Source organism: Centruroides sculpturatus, unplaced genomic scaffold, assembly GCF_000671375.1.
Source record: "Centruroides sculpturatus isolate CEXI.00-Female unplaced genomic scaffold, Cexi_2.0 scaffold1641, whole genome shotgun sequence".
NCBI classification, from domain to species: Eukaryota; Metazoa; Arthropoda; class Arachnida; order Scorpiones; family Buthidae; genus Centruroides; species Centruroides sculpturatus.
Window position 1 is genome coordinate 48675 of NW_019386719.1, and position 5423 is coordinate 54097.

Genomic DNA, 5423 nt, shown 5'->3' on the forward strand with positions numbered 1-5423 from the left:
TCCCGCTGCCTTTATTCAAATACTTTATACTATAAGTATAAGTATAAACTACAAAATCCTTTCCTAATTTGCATGAGCAATTCACGATGTTAACAGACTTTTGGACCACCCTGTAAATACAAATCCTACTGAATAATTCGAATATAAAATTAATTTTAAAGAATAAATCCAAAACAGAATCTGCCCTTTGAAATGCAGTTTTGTAGTAGTAGTATCTGCAGCTTTCAGAATAATTAATTACTATTAATTATGTTAATTTATTTAGATAGAAATAAAATCTTGATTTTAATTAAAACTGTAACTTTTTAAATTTTTTTAGAAACTAATTTAAACTAAAATTTTTCATTCCAAAGACAAACCTGGACTAAACTAAAGAACTAATTTTAAGTTCTTTAAGCGTTAAATTATAATATTCAATAAGAAAATCGCCTGCTTTTGATGCCTTATCAAGCTTAATTAGACTGTAATTTGTAAAGGTCCTAAATTGTTCAGGCTCAGCTTAGGGGCCCTAAACAAGGGTAACGGTTACCACGGTGTTTACATGTTTTCTATTGTGTTAAAGCTGTCCTGAATATTTCGCAACTGTACTTAAAATTTTAGTGAATCAATGCGAATTTTAAACTGTAGATGCCAAAAAAAATTATTTGGGGTGAAAAACAAGTAAATTATGCATAAAACTTACGAACAGGTGACCTTTCTATCTGACATTTTACCTGTGACCTGAACTTGTTGCATTCGGGAGAATTCTCGCGTTTTGTGCAATATAATTTTCCTTACAGTTAAGCATTTCTTGTATTTTCCGAGACTGATTATCGTTCTTATACATCATTACAATTTGTACTTACGATCAGTATTTTTATTATATAAAAAATGCCATCCATATCACTAAATTTGGTCCATTCGCAAAGATACTAACGACCGATAGAGTAATAACACTGTTACCAATTGTCGCCGTTTATGTGTTAACGTTTCCAAACACGTAATCATTTACGCAACAATGACAATACTTACCCTTCCTAACACGTGACCGACAATTGACAATTCCCTGATAAGTGACGTCAGTCATCGACCCGCAACTTTACCAGTCCTTAATTATTTCCCATTATACATGTACTGTATTCCATAAAAACCTTTTTAAAATCTCGAATTTAATAATGTTTGCTTTGGAATAATGAAATATTTTATTTTGTGTATATAATAAAGGAATTAAATAATTAAGCTAATTAAAATTAAATAGCAAAATTATTTTAAAGTAGTTGCGGCCTTCGTTTATAATCAAGACATTTGTAGTAATTAAATTTATAAATGTATTTTTAGCATTAATTATAATTAAAGAACGATCGGAAGGAATGTTTTTGAAGTAAATTTTAGGGGTTTAATGCTTAATTAATTTAAACTGGAGAATACAATTAAGTACAATAGTTGAGTGTAAAAAATGTTTTATTATGACATTAATATAATTTTTAAATTTATTGTTTTATGCTAAAAAATTCTTATAAAAAGCAAGAAGTTTTACTCTTTAATAAGGAAAATGCCAAAATTTATAAATATTTTTCTGATTTCTTGAGAATAGGAAACGATTGAAGGTGGCAAAGAAGCCTGGATATGTGTTTTATAAAATAAACAAATACTGTACTATATCATCTAAAGAAGCTGCTAACTACGTACTGTACACGTTATGGTGAGTCTGCCATATTAGATAGTCTTATATTAATTACAGTAAGAAAAAATTGAGTTCATTTCTTTATAAAATTCATTATACAGAATTAAATAAAAATCTGATATAGTTTTATCAGATTCTATNAATGTTTCGATCGTACGCGCCATTTTGTGTTCATTTTTTCAAAAATAAGCTCGCGCTATAAACGAGATTCTATTGCGATTTCGCACATACGTCACGGATTTTTAAATATTTAAAAATGTTACGTGATTGGTTAAAATTTTACAAGCGTGAATATGAATGGCGACGTAAAAATTCACGGAACGCGACGCAATTCGATAAGAATCCTGCGTATTTCGTCGTATTTTAATAATTATTTGGCATGATGGATGATACAGGAAAACCTCATCAACGTTAGGAAGACAGCAAATACAAAATTGTAGGATGTACAGTATACGTAACAGAGAAATATTACGTTTTAGCTACATCTGTGACGCAAAAAATTTAATCAATCAATTTCAAACTTTGCTCATAATTAAAATAGTCAATAAAATGATTTAAATGTTTACCAAAAATTCTTTTGGCTTTACCAGATTGTAAGGCATATTCATAAATAATTTTTATGTATACTAATTTATAAATACTGCTACACTTATAAACAGAATATGTAGTTTATATTTAGGTAAGTATATTTGATTATATAGAAATATATATTATATATAATATATTTACATAAAGAGTGGATCAATAAATAACCAGCCAAAAGCAATATCATAGCTGCTTGTCCCAGCTGGTTATTTATTCATCTACCCTTATTAGGTTATTATATATTTAAATATATATAAAAATTAAAATAACAGTCAAGAAAATACAGACATTTCTGCCATATTACATATTTGTTGTTCAAATTTAATTTCAAATGATCTCAAATGAATAATAATGTCAATTCTGATTGAATTTGAAAATGGATTCTTTATTAGGGCATGAAAATTTTAATTGCTTAAAAGTTTAATTGATATAAAATAAAATATTTTTGATTAAAAAAATATTAAAAAATGAATCATTTGATTATTTAAAATATAAATCACTGTTTTTTTTTTAATCACTCACATAAAATTATGGAGTTTAACTACATTAAATGCATGTCCACTTTTTTTCCATTCCTTTTTTAGAACTATAAGGAGTAAGAGAAAAAATTTAATTGTTTCTTACTCTTTTCTCTCTATTCAAAGATTTGTTTCTTCTCTACGTAATTTGGTATGATTGAACCACAACACAGCAAATGCTGGACTAATGAATAATGTTTCCAAACAAAATTTATACTATTATGAATTAAAAATATAAAATTTGATTTCCATTGCAAATATTTGTATCTTATATGGAATCATGCATACAGAAATATAATAAATTCTGCTGCTACATTGATGGTTGACAGCTATTGAAATCCATCATATGTTTTTGTCGTGGAATAAGAGAATTTTGAAGTTCTGACTGCAGATGGAATTTTGAAAATTTGAGTGCATAGCACAAGTAAATGCAAAATTTTAACCATGCTAATCTAATTCATCTTTTTTAATCTGAAACAGGACCCCTGACCATTTGGATATGATTAATTAAATTTTAAAATCAATTAGTTGATTCTATAACTCTAAAATTAATGATTTTTTAATATCTATTATATTTAATGTATATTCTGTACATTCTAAAATATTAAAAAAATGTTTTTGCATGTCTAATTTTATGGCTTATTTTAAATTTTTTATAGTAAAAAAATGAAGTTACTGAACTGAATGTTATTGATATTTAATTGGAAAAAACAAAGTTATTTCTATTATCCACTGATGTCTTTGTGGAAGAAGCCCATCAAACATAATTCTAATTCAAATTATTTTTATTTTGAAAGATAAGCTTTTAGAAAACTCAAGCACTTTCACACACTTATCTTCATGAGGAGTTAGCAAAATAATTTTTTCTTATTGCCTTCTGAAGCATAAAGCCTGAAAATGCTTGAGCTTTCTATAAAGTTTTTTAAGATAATTATTTATTAGTCAACTAAACCAATATTCAGCAGAAAGAATAATTCAATAAACACCTTGGCTGCTGAGAAGCATTTATTTGATTCTATACATTAGGCTGAAAACATTTGTGTATAGAAAATAAATGCTTCCCAACATCTCAAGCTGTTTAATTGATGAATTATTTATTGTTCTTACAAAATATATCAATACAATAATATCAGCTAAATTGTAGTGACATTATATGTAGTGTTATTTATGTATTTTTTCTGAAAAATAGTTGAAATTAAAAATAAAGTTTCTGTCCAATAGTATATTAGAAGTCACTTATTGTAGTCAGTTTCAGTTATAGTTATCATCATCAGGTAAATGGCACATCTAAGCTTGTTATTTTTTCAGTTGTAACCAGTGTTTTAAACATCAAGAAGTAATTGTATTAATTGTTACTTACATGCAATACAATGACTTAAATTGCTGGCATTTCTTGCTTCAATTATATACTGGATGATTTATGATTACTGTAATTAATAATTACAACTGCTATACAATCAAGTTAAATCGTTTTTAATCATTTTGATATAATTTTAAGTTGGGGTAACTTTGACCCAAAAATAGAAAACATTTATTTCCAATGTTACATAATTCAGTGAATTTTGACATGAAAAAAGTAGATGACAGTACTAGTTAGATGTGCCGAATGATTGTGTAGTTCAAGCTTTTGCCAAGGCATACAGTACCTCTGATGTTTTCATTAGTGAATATATACTTCCTACAACTTCTGAGTCTTTATGTTTTGATAAGTACATTTTTTTAGACTTGTTTACTAAGTAATTAATGTTTAAAATTAAATTTATTACATATTTTCTATTGACTACTTTAAACCTTGTGGTAACTTTGGCCCAAGATCTGGAGTAACATTAGCCCAACTTAGTTTCTTAGTTCCTTTATCATAACAATGCAAATAATGTTCTTCAAAGGCATTTTTGCTGTGTAAACATATTATATTTAGTTATTTTCCAATAATGTTAATTTTCTACCTTTACTTATGAAAGCTTGTTGTTTACAAGAGTATTTATTTTCAATGTGTAAGTTGAACAACCCATAGCTACAGTTTGTATTTTGCATCTCCAAAGACGGACCAGTTATTAATTATATGAAAAAAGGCTCAAAGTGTTGGAGACAGTCTGTAAAGGAGGATTATATTCCATACAAATGAGAAGATACTTGGTAAAATAAATTCTCCAAAAGTGATTTCAAAATGGAATCAATTTTCTGTTTCTGAGATTGACAATCTGATGTATTAATAACATACAGTATATACATGTTAATTTGTATAAAACTAACATCAGCTCAAGGATATATTACACTCAAATCAATTAGATATATTATCAGGGACAAAGTTACCTCACAGCATGGTAACTTTGTCTCATATTTTCAATAATTTTTTAGACTAAAAACATGAAAAACTTAACCAACTTACTTAAATGTATCCCCTACTTCATGCTCAATATGAAACAAATATTGCCACAATATTAATCAAATAGTGTCAAAATATGCTCAAAATATTAAACAATGACAGAGTTTTGGGCCAAAGTTATGTCAACTTATGGCAGGCAGCCTTGTAATGTCATAACAAATGTTTCTGGTTTTATTGACTATTATTCATATATGAATATATGCAGGTTCCAAGGTGATTACAATAATTAGTTTCTGCTGTGTATAGAAAAAAAATATTCTCTTTATATAAA

At 27.1% G+C, this 5423-nt stretch overlaps 2 protein-coding genes across 4 annotated transcripts in view; one reads left to right on the forward strand and one right to left on the reverse strand.

The window, feature by feature from the left end:
* The window catches only part of LOC111615656 (purine nucleoside phosphorylase-like), a 37890-nt gene that overhangs the window by 17853 nt on the left and 14614 nt on the right, over window positions 1-5423 (reverse strand). Inside the window, exon 1 of one of the 2 annotated variants that reach the window (XM_023357089.1) lies at window positions 846-998. The exons of the other annotated variant lie outside the window; for it this stretch is intronic. The gene's annotated coding sequence lies outside the window, so the exon portion shown is untranslated. Of the gene's footprint in view, window positions 1-845; window positions 999-5423 lie in introns of those variants that run through there. 2 annotated transcript variants of the gene reach the window in all.
* Window positions 1828-5423, forward strand: part of LOC111615658 (putative L-aspartate dehydrogenase) — a 23865-nt gene continuing 20269 nt past the window's right edge. The window contains exon 1 of one of the 2 annotated variants that reach the window (XR_002755116.1): window positions 1828-2342. The gene's annotated coding sequence lies outside the window, so the exon portion shown is untranslated. The remainder of the gene's footprint in view (window positions 2343-5423) is intronic. The other variant, XM_023357091.1, reaches the window with a different exon arrangement.